We start from the raw sequence: 15,569 nt of genomic DNA on the forward strand, positions 1-15,569 counted from the left end.
AGGTGGAGAGCTGCAAGAACAAAGGATTCTAACAACAAAGAACTCCTACACCAAGAAGTTTGCAACAACCAAGCATACCCCCTGAACCTTTTTAGTATAAAAGGAGCCTGAAATCTGACTTGGGGAAGATGCTTCTCAAGGACATTAGTTTGCCATCTAGGTCTGCAGAAATTCGCTGTTTCCTGCCCCAACATTTGGTCTCTGGATTTATTGGCCTGTCCTGTGGTGAGCAGAATGAGTTTGGACTCCATAACACTCTTATCTGCCTAGCAAGCTGGGCGCTGGAACTGAGGACAGCTCTCCCACACCCAGGGGCTTACTGTGAGCCCTTGAAGGGCCCCCTAGAGCTGGGAGTGGTTTACTCAGGAGGGACGGGGACTATGGATCAACACTCAGGCAGTCTGCTCCATCTGGGGCTCTGACCTTGTACCTCCCGCTCCCCACCAGCCCAACACCTGGGACAGTGCAGCTAAGGCAGAGATCGTGACTGTCTCAGTTTCCCATCCTGTAAGAGGGGAATTTATACTTTACCCAAGGTGGTTTTGAGCGACAATGCCTGCGGGTGCTACGTTCCCAGAATGACAGGAAACTCAGCTCTCCGCGGGGATAGAAGGTGTGATCCCCATACAGGTTCTGCAGGGGCCTAGGCTGGGGGACTTGACCAGGGAGGTGATATTTGAGCTGCAGGCCTTGAGGGGTTAGAGAGGGGCGTGGAGGCAGGACTGGCACCTCCATTGTGGTGCCCCTGAAGGTAAAGCTTTTTTCCTCCATCTCAGCTACTCTCCTCCCCCTTCTCCCTCCAGATCCCTCTCTACTCCCTCCTCCTTCCATCCATCTCTCTCCCTCCACTTTCCCCTTCTTTTCCCCCTCCCAACTTCTCCCTCCCTCGCTTCCCCAGCCTCTCTCATAGAGCTCAGAGCGGATCACTGGCCCTCCTGTGAATGCTCACGGCCAGAGCGGGCTGGACCGCTGGTCCGAAGCACCAGCTCCAAGCTGGGATCGGCCGCAGAGGCTGCTCGGTCCGCCGCCCGCCAGGCCGTTGGCTCCTGCCCCAGGCCAGGTGTGGAATTGTAAGGTAGGGGGCCTCCGGGGAAGGGGATCTGAGTATCACAGCCCTCGAGGGCACGAGTCAGCGCGCATCCAGCTGAGGGCCTGGCGCCAGCCCCCTCTGCCCGTGCCGCCTGCCCCGGCGCCTCGGCCACACCTGTCCTGTGCCGGGCGCTCACCTGCGGGAACCCAGACACCCCCGTCCCCGGCTCGCCCCGCACCTGCCGCCTCTCGCCCCAGTCGGGCTCCCCTCAGTCCGCGGCCGGGGCCCCCTTCCCCTCTCCCTCCCACGAGTCCTCTCCTAGGCCACAGAACCCACCCCACCCCTGGGCCGGCTGGGTCCCGGGCCGACGGGGTCTGCAGACCCGGGCGGGACGGGAGCGGGGGCTGGGACTGCCCTCCGAGCGGGGCTGCAGCCAGCGCCCCCTGCCGCTTTCCCTGTCCCGCGACCCCGGGGCTGCCCTCCTCTCCCTTTCCCGCTCCCCGAGGTCCAGCTCTGCGGTGTGGGCGCTGCTCCCTGGGCTGAGAGCCTCTGGCGGTAAATCCCAGCTTCTGGCGGAGCCTTAGGAAAAGAGAGAGTGCATTGGTCTCCTCCCTCAGTGTTTCTGCCCCAGGTAAGTACCTTTGAACACTTTCGGGTGTTAGGATGGGGGTGCTTGTTGGTGTCACGTGTTTTTATAGCGAGAGGGATTACAGTGTTGAAAGCAGGGCTTGGTTCAGTTATAAGTGAGGTGAAGGCAGGAGGCTGTTACATCCTCCATCCTCCCCTGTCCCAGGGTGAAAAAAGTGACTGTCTTTTTTAAAAAGGTAGTTACAATCCCTAACTAGTCCAGCCCAGCTAGTGTGTGTTAACAGGAACAGCACCACCAGAGGCATTTTGGAGACCCAGGGATATTGCAGTACTAAAGCACTCCTGGCAAAGTTTTGTTTGGTTTTGGTTTTTTTGTTTTTCTTAAATTGTGGGGCTGACTAGTAGTATAGAGGGAAAAACAGTTGTCAAGAACTATTTTTTTTTTCATGTAACAGCTGTATTGTGATATTGTTCACACACAATGAAGTCCAGCCATTTAAATGGTACAGTTCAGTGGCTTTTAATATACTCAGAGTGGTGCAACCATTATTATTCCAGAATGTTTTCATCGCTTCAGAAAAAACAGTGGAAATGAATGACCTATTCTCTGCCACCTCCCCAGTGGTGATTCTAAAGAAGTTTCTTGGCTGTTCCTGACCATAAATTAATTTGTTACATTCCATGAAACATCTGGTAGGAATTCTAATCAGAATTGCATTGAATCTGTATATCAGAATGGGGAGAATTAATGTTTTTATGACATTAACTTTTTCTACCCATGAATATATCTGGGACTCTATCTTTTCATCTCTCTAGAGTCTGGCCGATGGGAGGTCCTCAGTAATTTTTGGGTCTGTGAATGATGAGATTATATACATGGTTAGTTGCAACTGTAGACTTTCACAAAAGAAAAAAATAACCTCAGTGAAGCTATGTGACTCCTTGATGGTCAGAAAGACTGACAGCCAATGCTGGAGTGATCCAGTGGACTTGGTGCTTGTAATCAGAGTTCTCTGCCACCTACAGCTAAGGGGATAACAGTGTTCTTTAATTTTTTTATGGCATTGCTTTTACTTATTTATTTTTAAAATTCTTATTTTTGATGGAAGTGTAGTCAGTTTACAGTGTTAGTTTCAGGTGTACAGCAGCGATTTAGTTATATATATGCTTATGTACATATATATATATTTCAGGTTGTTTTTTTACACCTCATTACAAGACATTGAATATAGTTCTCTGTGCTACACAGCAGGTCCTTGTCATTTATTTGTTTATATTTATTAATGTGTATCTGTTAATCCCAAACTCCTAATCTGTCCCTCCCCCATTTCCTGCCTGCTAACCATGGTTTGCTTTCTATGTCCGTGAGTATTTCTGGCAGCACTGTTTTTGCTAGTAATATATGCTGGTTGGCTGCTTTCAGTTTCAGAAATTCCATCTTATGTGTGGGTATTTTTCTTCTGGTGGGCCTGCATGTGGTTTGCACATGTGTTAATCAAGATCTGTATTTGGGAGAACTCTGGGCCTCGTGTAGTGCCTGGCATGGAGTGCCCACTGAGCTGATGCTTGAACTGGGAAAAGCCATAGTAAAGTTTGGAATTTCCACTATGATTCAGTCTTCCAGGTTTCTATAACCTGTTTAGCCCACCTTAATGTTGACTTCACCCATATTGGATAATTTGGTGGAAGTTCATGGTATGGTGGTGTAGAGACAGGGCCTTGTATGCTTCTTCTCCTTCCTTTTTCTATCACTCATTCTCCTGGGCCTCCCAGATCCTCCCCAAGAAGTGCCCAGGGCTGGCTTGGTGCTGCGCTGAGGCAATATTTGTTAGTAAGGCCCTTTCCTCATCTCTTCTGAGCCCCCATTTCCTTCTCTGGACAATGCGGCCTTAGACTAGGTAAGTGCTTTTCAGTTTCTTTTAAAGCCATGTCTCCTTTTAGGAAACAGAAAACTCAAATCTCTCCTCCCATCCCAACCCTTCAGATTTTGATACGTCCTCCAAGGGGTGACATAGCTCTTTGTGGAAAGTTGATGTGATTTTGGTTCTTTCCAGGTGGTGCAGAAAAGACTCCAGAGATTTATTGCAGGGAGGGGGCAGGAGGGGGGCAATATGTCACACTTTCTAGTGTGAGCACAGAGCACTTGGGTTTAAATACAGCCTCTGACGTGGCCTCTCTCTAATCTTGCACAATGTGATAAACCTTTTTTCTCAGTTTCTTCATGTGTCAAGTTGGGGTGATATTATTTTAGGGTTTTTGTGGAACAATACACACATAAGCCATTTGTGTCTCGGTAGAAACATGACCTGCTAGGGAGTCCGGGGTTTCTTTTTTAAAAAAAGAATCATGTCCATAGCATTCTGTCTATGTGTATTTGAAGTTCCTGGAGGGTGTGGGTTGAGTCTAAAGTCCATCATGGGACAGGTGGCCCTGGATCTGCGGGCCCCAGATTACCCCCTCCCTGTCCTCTTCCTCTCAGTCCAGATGATGTTCCCCATTAGAATTACCCAAGGGTCTTGTGGAAACAGCTTTTAATTTTATTGTTTAACTGGGGAGGGCTGCTGTCATGATCTATGTGGTCAGGTTTTGGTGACCTAAAGGCTATGAAATTGAGGATTCCTACTTAAGAAAAAGAAAACAAAATTATAAATACAAAATTAGACCTAGGGTGGTGGCAGGGGCTCTTGGAATTGGGGACCATTAGCTTTGTTAGCTTCAGGTGCAGTGGCCTCTGGCCACAAGGACCCATCCTTGTGCTCTAAAGTGGGTTCAGTGGGAATGTTTACTGAGTGTATCTCATGGGCTGGGCATTGTCCCATTTGTACTGTGTGTTCCTTATTTGAGACAGTGAGCTCACTTAATCTCAATAGCCTCTTTAAAAAATTAGACTTTTTATTTTGAGATGTAATGTAGATTCCCATGCAGTTGTAAGAGATAATATGGAGAGGGCCTATGGACTCTTTGCCCAATTTTCCTTAATTGTTCCATCTTGCAAAGTTGGGGTACAATTTGTTATTGACTCACTAACCCTTTGAGATTTGTGTTCCTCTCATTTCTGTTCATGATTAAACTAGGGTTTAGAGAAGCACACAGGCCTGCCCACGTCACCCACATGGTTCGTGTAGAGTCGGGTGGAACGTGGGCTTGGGATTTCCAGGCAGTACCATTATGATGGTCTGTGGCAGGGAGCAGCACTCACTTGCTTGTTTATTCATTCATTCAACAAACATTTATTGAGTAAAATCTGTGGGTCAGATGCTTTCATAGGGTTATCTGATTCTTCAGCAGTACTGAGAATCAGGTAATGTTTTCTTTTTTTAATCTGCTCTGAGAAGTTATAACCCCCCAAAGGAAATACAGCTCATAAAGGAGCGATAGTAAATTTGTACAGTCCCCCCTTTTTATGCAGGTGGTACCCTAGGCATTTTACATTTGCAAACTTCTGTAATCCAGATATATTCTTGTGGGGGAAGGATTTTTTTTTAATTGAAGTATAGTCAAGTTTACAGTGTGTCAATTTCACGGTGTTTTTTTGAATTTTGAGTTTTTAAAAAAATTTTTATTTTTTGAGGAGGAGGTAATAAGGTTTATTTACTTAATTCATTTGTTTTTTTAATGGAGGTACTGGGGATTGAACCCAGGACCTCGTGCATGCTAAGTGTGTGCTCTACCACTGATCTGTACCCTCCCCAAGACATGTTTTCTTATCGCCATTATTTTGCAGCTTAGGAGCTCAAGTAGATTGGAGTTCAAATCCAGATCTTCTTGATCCCACTGTGGTTCTTTTCATTATATTCTGCTGTGGGGTGGGGAAGCAGTTCCTTTGTTCATTGCTTTATTCAGCATTTTTGAGCACTGACTTTGCATCAGGGCCTGGCTAGGTACTGGAAACAGAAAACAAGAAATGACCCTTTTTCTGCAGGGGCTGGAAGCCTAGACCAAGAGCCAAAGACTGCTTCTTGGCCAAGAACTGGCTGCAGACCTTCGAGAAGCTCCACGTGCAGAGGAGCTGTGTGGCACCTTGCTCTACAACTCCTGGTTTTTTGTCTTTGGGCTGCAGGGGGAGGTGGCTTAGCAGCTGCGCACCGATGTGGCCTTCTACCCCAGCTGCGAGGACCACGGGATGGTGGAGAAGAAGATCAAGGACTTTACTGAGTCACTCTTAATTGTGCTCAAGTCCAAGTGCCTGGACAGGGCCACCGACAAGTCTGGGGACAAGATCCCCCTCCTCTGCATCCTGTTTGAGAAGGAGGGCTTCATGTGACTGGACCCAGACTGCAGGTAAGTCTACTTGGAGGTCCAGCCACCCTGGCTGTGTGCCGCGGTTGCTTCCCTACACCCAGAAAGGGATCAGCAAGGAGTAGGATTGCTTGAGGCCAAGGAGGGAGAGAGGTGCAGCCTGCTGTTTTTCAGACTTTAAAAAATGAGGCCACCTTTGGTTCAGAGAGATCTTTTTACGGTTAGTGTGGACACTTACTCCCCTTTTCAGCCAGGACCCCTTGTGGGACCCCTGGAGCTACTGTCCAATATGGTAGCCACAGCCACTGATGCTGGGAGTGCTGGGGAGGAGGCTGGTCTGAGCTGAGATGTGCTGTAGGTCAGATGCACGTCAAATGCTGGGACTTAGTCTAGAAAAAGAATGCAAACTATCTTGGTACTTTCTATATTGATTACATGTCAAAATGATAGTATTTTACATAAAGTAAATTAAGTAAGATTTGTTCTTAAAATCAGTTTCAAAGGTTTTTTTTTTTTTTACCTTTTTAAATGTGGCAACTGGAAAAATTTCTTTGCGTGGCTCGCATTTCATTCCTGTTGGACAGCCTGTCCTTGGGCACAGTCTCATCCCTTTGATGTATAGGTGAGGTGTTGAATCCCGTGATGGAGCAGAACGAGGCGATAGTTGAGCTGGGGTGGAGCCTATGTCTCCTCTCCTGTCTCCCAGGCCTCTCTTCCCTTTAAAATACAGGATGAGGGAGGAGAACTGGCTGAGCTGCTTGCAGTAGGGAGTCTTCTCAGGTGACTCCCTCACCCTGACCCCTGCCACTCTCCCCCACAGCTCTGCACGGCAGGACTGCCGAAGCAAGCATGCACTTTCCTCAGAAATTCGCTGAATTTCTTTGTGCCTCTGTTTGTTGGCTTTTTCTTAAAGTACATCTTGCCCTTTGCTTTGACTGCAATTCTTGTTAGGCACCTCTTACACTCATTCTTCCAGACCTCGTCCATACGTAGCTGCTGAGTGGATGAACAGAATATAGTATCTCCATGTAGTGGAATATTATTCAGACATAAGAATGAATGAAAAAGAAAAAAATAAAATAAAGGGGAAGATGAGAAAGGCCACCTGCTCTGGGAAGTCCAACCTGACTGCTCAGCCTGCCGTTTTCCTTAGGAAATCCCACCCCTTATACTCCTCTCTATTTGATAGTATTTACCACCTTCTAATAAAAAAAAGAGATGCTAATACCACTTCAACATGGAGGAGCCTTTTTAACAGCATGTTGAATAAAAGGAGCCAGACACAGAAGGCCACATATTGTTGATTTCAATGATCTGAAATGCCCAGAATAGGCACACACAGAGGCAGAGAGCAGGTGATGGTTGCAGGGGGCTGGGTGGAGGGGGAGTGGAGAGTGAATGCTAATGGACAAGGAGTTTCTCTTGGTGTGATGGAGTGTTCTGGAAATAGATGGTGGTGAGGGCTGCACAACTGTGAGTATACAGAAAGCTGCTGAATCGTACCCCTGTAGGTGGGTGAGTTTTATGGTATGTGATTTATCTCAATTAAAAAAACTAAAAAAACAAAAAAACCCAATCCCCCCCAAGAAAACCCTCCATCAAAATACAGCCTCTCCTGAGCCCGCCCCACAGTGGGGTCTGTCAGAGTCTCCCTCTGTGCTGGAGCTGCCTGTGGCATGATTTTCTCCTGCAGGGACTGTCTCCTGGAGGTGGGAGCGGGAGGCATGGTCTGTGTGTCCCCATCAATCTAGCATGTTGTAGATGTTTCCTAAATGCTTGTTAACAAATGCTGTGGGAGTAAGGACTAAAATGGGGCTCTTTCCTGGAAGAAGCTGACGGCTCAGAGAGCCTGCCAGCCACTTAACGATAAATACAGGTCAGAATGAAGTAGTGGAGTTTTAGTACATGAAGCTGTAGTACACACTAAGTAGAAGAGATTCTTGAATGGACTTAAATTTCCTAATTTGGTTTCTTAAAGAGGAGAGAGAAGTAAAATTGGGGAAGAGAAGAAATCAATGCAAAAGGAAAGAGAAAACAGGTAAAAAAAAAATTAAGCAGAATGAGAAAGGGAAATGATGGGAGCTTGAGATCATTGTGTTGAAAGAGAAGTCTGTAAATCCTCTTGACTGATGGGCAGTGGGTAGCTGTAAGATGGGGCACTTGTCCAGGATGAGAACCCACCTGGGCCCCTGACCCACATGGTGGTGACGGGCTGTCAGCTTCCTGCAGAGGACGGTGCCCTGTGCTCTTGGCCTCTCACCTTCAGTCCATCAGAAAGGCACGGTGGAGCTTCCCGGGGGCTTCACAACGTGTGACACCACAGCAGACAGAGCACAGAATTGGCCATGGGGACTCGGCTCATGGGGACTTGTATTGAGCCAGACAGCAAGGAAATTTGTAGAACTGTAAAACGATGCCATTCTTTTTGATTTTGTTTTGGAAAATAGTTATTCTTCATAAAAATTTAACATGTAATGGGCTTATTATTATTTTAATAGGAATGAATACATACATTTTAAAATCCTTCTCTATTTTTCTTCTTCTTTTTTTAATGGAGGCACTGGGGATTGAATCCAGGACCTCTTGCATGTTAAGCATGTGCTCTACCCCTGAGCCATATCCCTCTCCCCTAGTTTTATTTTTGAATATGGTAATTATCTGTAGGTGTAACCTGCACACACACACAAAAGCACTCTTTGAGATCCTCAGTGATTTTTCAGAGTGTCAGGGAGTTCTAAGACCAAATAATTGGAGGTGCATGGAGCCAATGAATACAGATGAAGACTGTAGCCCAGCTTGTCAGGTGTGTGGCTGCCCAAGGTTCTCAGGGTGGAACTACCAGCAAGAGGAGAGCAAAAGTTTGCAGCCACTAACTGTGGCCACATTTGAGAAGGAGGCAGGCCTGTTAGGTATTAACTCCAGGTAAGGCAGATGAATTTAGGGTGAAGGAGGTGGAAAGGTACTCTGGTCTTGCTTCAGATGATATTATTTTAACACATTTTCAGTCCAGGGCCCTTCCTGCTCCATCCCTCATTCCTCTGCAGTGCCAGCACCTGGCCCAGAGCCTGCCGCACAGCATGCACTGGACTATTGGTTAAATGAAGGACTGAATGGCCTGTTTCATGTGTGGCTCAGTCCTTCAGTGGAACCCTGACCATCGTGAGATTCGTCTGTGTCGCCAGCCTTGACACAGGCGTGCAGAGCAGAAAAGGTGGCATGTTCCTGTTTGTAACAAAACCAGAGATCTGTGGGTTTGATCTTTGGGGGAAAAATCGGCATTTCCACGTAATCAGGCTGTCCAGATCATTCTTAGTCACTGCAGTCAGAGCTGAGGATGGCCCCTAACTTTATTCATTGTATTTTCATTTTAACGCCCAGCTGACCCTGAGGGGTTGTGTTCAGCCTCTGTCATCTGTCACTATCCTGCTGAGACTGGTGGCCAAGCTGAGGCTCAGAGGTTCCAGGGCAGCTCACTTCCTGCCGAGGCAGCCAGCAGGCACCGCCTAGGTAAGCTCTGCCCGTGCCTCTGTCCTGGGCTCGTCGGCAGTCCTTCAGCAAGCAGGAGTAATTAATTACTATCCCCTTTGAGTTAAGCTTGACTAATGTTTAAAAAAAGAATAAAATCCGTTGGGTCAAGAATCTTACACATGAGACGTTTTCTTCTGATTTTACTGAATATGCATTGCTTTATTGAGTCTTATTGAATGATATTAATGGATTACAGTGATTGGCTGATTTCTGGAATAGGTGCGTAACATTTCATGGTAGACCGACCTTGACGTTCTGGGTCCTTTTCATAATTCCTGTGTATTTGGCAAAGTTAATTCCAGATGTCAGTTTTAACAGCTAATTCATGGCCTGGGGGCTGTTTCTGTTTTTTCTGATTGATGATGTCTTACTGAGTGAAGTTGGATTTGGTTATGTTTATTAACAGCTGCAGAGAGTAAAGAATTTTGTTTTGAGGAGCTGACTCACAAGTGATCGCTGAATGACTTTGACCCTTTTGGCCCCTAATGAATGAACTCACCTTAAATGATTCAGGACGTAGCTGTCATATCACATAGGTCGCAAAGGTAATAACAGAGTGCAGACATCCAGGTGGGGCACAGAGCTGCCAGGTGTTTTTTGATCCATGAGGTTTTTTATAATAGATTTTTTCACTCCATAGAGAAAGCCTATGATAGTAGATGTGTGTTTGATGAGGAAATGCCTTAAATTTCCTTTCCCCTGATTTATACCATCCCCCACCATCAATAAATTGTGCAGCGACCACTTTTATGAACCATCAGGGCAACCGCGTGGTCTGAACCTGGGTGCACTCTTTGTAGACCTACTTAGATGAATCTGATGGTTCTTAAAGACAGTTCATCATTCTTCCTCAGACTGTTCCAGTGGTTTCAGTGGGGTCTCGGCTACTGGAGAGGGAAGAGGCAGGCTGAGAAATGATAGAGGAGATCAGGTCTAGATGTCTCTGCTCCCCCTTCCCTGGGCTTGATTCTGATCTGAGGCCCCTCCTGTCAGTGTCTTCCCCCATGTTTATCCCTGGTTGTCATCCCTGCTGTCCCTGGGAGGAGGTTCCAGCTTTCTAAGTCCCGCGATCCTCTGCTGTCTCTGGGAGTGCCTGTTATTGGGGCGGCTTTATTTTGTTCTCATCCTGCAATGTGAAGAGTCATCTTCTGCTGTGGCCATTCTATTCCTGTGAGAGGTGAGGGTCAGAGACTTTGCAGAGTCATGTTTCTTTTTTCCCCCTTGCTGAGTGTAGGCAAAAAAGGTTTAAGCCTGAGAAAGTGCTCCATCTGCAGAAATGTCTTTTAGTTTTGCCTGGTGGAAAAATCTTGAGAGCTTTTTAATCGTTGAGGACAGTCTGTGGGGGGAAACAGCCCGTGAAGCCTGGGTGAGACCTGGAAGAGCCACGCTTCCCTCCCTGACACGGGTGGGGATTTCACCCCCGTTCAGGCAGTGAAGGGCCCAGACCCGTGAACGGAGTTGACAATCATGAATATTTACGTGTATCCACTGCTTCATCTTGGATATTAATTTCAAGCTGAGTCAGTTTGTGGCGGCAGCCTCATCCTACATCAGGAATCTATAGTATCTGCTCTCTGAGGTGAAGATCAGACAGACTTGGTTATTTAACAGTCTCTCTTGAATTGATATCTCAGATTCCTTTGTCAGAAGCAAGACAGCAGAAATACAGACGTATTTAATGCCGATGTGACCTGGAACGGGTTTAGTCTCTATGCCTCAGTGGCCTTATCTGCGGGTGGGGAAGATGATAACAGTGCTTCCCTCAGAGGGTCTGGTGAGGGGGGAGTGAGAAGCACAAAGGGAGGACTTACACGAGATGCTCATGAATGACCGAATGTAGTGCTCTCAGCCTGGTGAGTCCTCAGGGGCAGAGATGTCAGAACAGAGCAGTCCGAGCCGGAGCTCGATCCGTGTTGGCAGCTGTTATGGTCACTATCAGCACTGTGGGTTATCAGGTAGTTCTAAGAATTGGTAATATGAATTCATGGATAATGTTAGACTAGACATCTCAGATCCAGTTTACATAGTTCTCAAGAATTCCTTTGAGAAATGGATGTTTTTTTCCCCATCTCAAATCTGAGTTGAGTCTCTAAAAAAATTCTGTATTCCTCCATCTTTTTGCTTTAATTCTCCATTTCTTAAAAAAAAAAGTTAAATGGAATATCTGGGGACTGAACTGAGGGCCTCATGCATGCTAAGCACATACTCTCCCAAATGAGGTATAATCTCCCCCATTTTTTAAAAATTTTACTTTCTTCATATTCAGAGGTTAGAGGCCTCTAATTCTTTTTCTGGAGACTTGTCCATGAACCTGTAAATCTATAATTAATGGACAAAACTTGGTTTATTAAAAAAATCAATAGAATATTCTGCAATCCTTCCAAAAGGAAATGCTCGTTGACTTAAAATGTTTCTCCTTTAAGGTGATTTCTCCTTTGTGGTCTAGCTTAATTTATTAACAGGCATCCTCATCATCATAATGACCAAACTCGCTGTGAGTGGACACCTACCTAAGGCTAAAATGCTTTCCTCATGTTTTAGTTCATAGCAGGTGTTTGATTGTAGGTATCAGTGTCTCCTTTTTTGCTGCTGAGGGATTGAGAAGTGGACAGCTTGTCCCAAATCACACACAGCTGGAGGTGGCTAGCTCGGTGCTGGAACCCAGGCTGCACAGGACGCATTCTTTTTGTGTGTGTGTGTGTGTGTTTTTCCAGATATTTTTTATTTCTTCAAATTTGTTATTTACCAGGAGTGACTGAAATAAAAAATATAATTGGGTCCCATCATCATGGAAATGGCTTTAAGAGAAAACTGGTCCAGTGAATATTATTGCTTCCCATTTCAACCAGTAAGTAGTTGCCATTGATAAATAGACAGCCAACAGTCTGTCAAGAATGCTCAAGATATGTGATATAATACAACATGCCTGTTCACAGAGGGAGAAAAACTAGGAAATAACTTATGTGAACTTCTTGATCTCATCATACAAGACAAGCACAAAAGCACCACCCACGCCTCTGAGGACATTGGACCACGCGCCTTTGAAAAAGGCTTTGGCTCCTTCGTCATGGGCGATCTTCAGCCAGCAGTCCAGCGTGCCTGTGTACATGATATCAGTTCTTTGCGCCCTGACTGCATCATCATGCGGCGACGCACGGTGTCAAACGGATAGGAAGTCAACCCAGCAACCGCTGTGACAGACTGTGCAATCATCCAGCTGATGAAGATATGAGTATTCTTGGGATCTGGAAGCATTCCCTTCGCAGTGTCATAGATACCAAAGTAGGCAGCTCGGTAGATGATAATACCCTGCACAGACACGTTAAAGCCTTGTTATAGGCCCTTAATCCCATCAGATTTGTAGATCTTAACCAGGCAGTCACCAAAGCCTCTGAATTCCCTTTCAGCTCCAGCTTTGCCCACATCAGCTGCTAGACGGGTACGGGCAAAGTCAAGAGGGTACACAAAACACAAGGATGTGGCACCAGCGGCACCACCTGATGCCAGATTCCCTGCAAAGTAGTGCCAAAACTGGGTCCTCTTGTCCACACCACCCAGGAAGATCTGCTTGTATTTATCTTTGAAGGCAAAGTTGAGAGCCTGGGTGGGGAAGTATCTGATGACATTGGCCAGGTTACCACGCCAGATGGACAGGACTCCCTGCTCCTTGGGGATACGAACCACACAGTCTATGATGCCCTTGTACTGCTTATCTGCAGTGATTTGCTTGCTGGCATGCTGCACCTGCAGCAGCAGCTTGACCCGCTCGATGGGCGCTACTGCGGTCTTGGAGATGGCCGCGGCCACTCCACCTGCCAGGAAGTCCTTGGTGAAGGACACAGCGGCATCTGTCATGTTGGAAGGCGAGAGGAAGCGGGCGACTGCGGGAATGGTAAGGGACCAGCTCGGACTCCGAGGCTGTCAGGACGCATTCTTAATTGCTCCTCTAATCAGCCTCCCATTGAGTGGTTACCCGAACTCCTGTGACTCCATAAATGGCCGATTTTAGTGATCTCAGCCTGATGAGGCCTTCAAAGGAGGGACATCAGTGAGAATGTGAGACAGAGGGGTATAAATTAAAATTGTACATTTTCACAAATATTTTATTCTCAGGTAATGACTTAAAAACATTTTTTTATTTTAGTGCTCTGTAAGCACTAAAAACAAAACATTAAAAATAATTATAGTGCAAAAGAGAAGTGGGCTTTGAAAGTCCAACCACTGCTAATGATGTTACTTGTTTTTCTCTAGTGGCCCTTATTGACAGAAATACTTACAAAGACTGAATTGGTTTTATGTGGTCTTAGTATGGAAGAAAAGATTGTCAGTGAATATTGTAAGTAAAATCTTTACTCTTTTCTTTCCTGATGATGAATATGTAAGTTGTTTTCATGGCTTAAGTGCATTTCCTCATTTGTGAAATTTGAGTAATATCGTTTACCTTGTCTGACTGTGAGAGTTAGACGCCTTGTATACAAAGCATCCAAGAGGTGCTTAATAAAAATGTGCTGTCACATTGACAGATACTTTAGAAGGATAAACTCTGAATATTAAAGAGGGCGGCTTATTTCTGATGCATATTCAATATGTATGTATATGATATATATGAATATGGTTTAAAGTAACAAGGATTCATTTTTTTTAGTGCAGAATTAAGTTTTAATGAAATCTGTATCATTCTAGTGAGACAGGGATTAGTTAAATTGCCTTAAGCAGACGACCTTGAAGATTATTTACACAGAATGTGTATTGTTACAACTTAGAATTCATGTTGCACTCAGAATTTTAAATCCGTGGGATTCTGACCAGATCCATTAAGTTTAGAAAAACCCACATTGATCATTTTCAGGGAATAAGCTTCTCTCTTTTGTGATTAAAGAAAATTTTGATTTTTTTCCCTGCGCTCTAAACAGGTTTAAAATACGAAAACATTGATTTGACATGCCACTTTTTTAATAGAGAGAATAAAGCTCATGCTGTTTTATTATGTAAATAAATGTTTGTATTTCAACAAACTTGTGTGATTTTCTGGCTCTTTGAGAAGTATTTTGCAAGATACTTAGATTACCTACTGTTGGAAAAATACAGACGTGACTTTTATGAATATAGGCCTAGTACAGATTTGTTGGTTTTTGTTACAGTGCAAGACATGAGGCCTAGGAGAGTTTTGCTGCCTATTGCCAGGAGGACAGATCCCAGGTCTCAGTCTCCCCTCCTGTAAAATGAAGTGGCTGGACTGGATTCTTTCCTCTTCTAAGATGAGTTTCCATGAGCCTATGTCTTTTGTTTATATTCAGGAGCATTAGCAATATCAGATTAAACACTGAATACCCCTCCCTTCCCCGAAGCAAAGTGCAATATGTGCTACAGAAGCTTTTAGTTATCTGATTCTCGTTTCTGATCCTACAGGCAATTTTTGTGTTGCATCTTTCCCGGCAAACTGGAAGGTCTTTTTAGCCATAGATGGTGCTGTTGTACCTTCTTACAGTCTTAATTTTCCTGTTTGTAAAAGAAGGCTTAACCAACGTTATTTTATTTGGATTTCTTTGCTTAATGCTTCAGAATAGCACAGTGTCCATTATGTCTGTCTACCTGGAAAAATTATTCTGCTTATATCTTAGTTTTATTCTGTCATCTCGCTGTGAACATTTCAGACTTGCTGTGTAAACAATGGCAACATCGGACTTGTCTTCCAGTGTTAGAAACCAGTGAGCCGGGATTTTATAAAACAGCTAGAAGCGGCCTCTGGAACACCTTAAAGCTGAAAAGTGTATTGAGTTCCCTGAGTATTGACCCCGCCGCTGTGTGATAGTTGGTGGGAGGTGATTTGGTACATATACGAAGGGGTGTAGTTTTTTGACTTGGGTTTGCGTGCGCGCGTTGCCACTGAGCCACGTGAGCCTAAGTCAGTTCATTTTGAGTTTTTCCCTCGTCTGGGACATGGGGACGCTCATATCTGCTTTGTAGAATTGTGAGAATTTAAACTATGTAAAGTGTTTACCACAGTGGGTATGTCAAGAGGGCTCATAAACTTTAGCTCCTGTTTTGTGTGAAGCCATCATTTTACAGTCTTTGGCAATTACTAAGAAACAGGAAAATAAGAAAAGCTGGTTTTATGATGAAAAACATTTGCGGAGGTTCCATAGTTCCTATACCCATAATTTAGCATCAGCAGAGTCAGAAC

The 15,569-nt window shown here is 45.3% G+C and overlaps 1 pseudogene; it reads right to left on the bottom strand.

The window, feature by feature from the left end:
- Window positions 1-11,964: 11,964 nt before the first annotated feature.
- On the bottom strand, window positions 11,965-13,649 carry LOC107035235 (ADP/ATP translocase 2 pseudogene; annotated as a pseudogene).
- Window positions 13,650-15,569: the final 1,920 nt, after the last annotated feature.

Source organism: Vicugna pacos, chromosome 18 (assembly GCF_048564905.1).
Source record: "Vicugna pacos chromosome 18, VicPac4, whole genome shotgun sequence".
Taxonomy (NCBI): Eukaryota; Metazoa; Chordata; class Mammalia; order Artiodactyla; family Camelidae; genus Vicugna; species Vicugna pacos.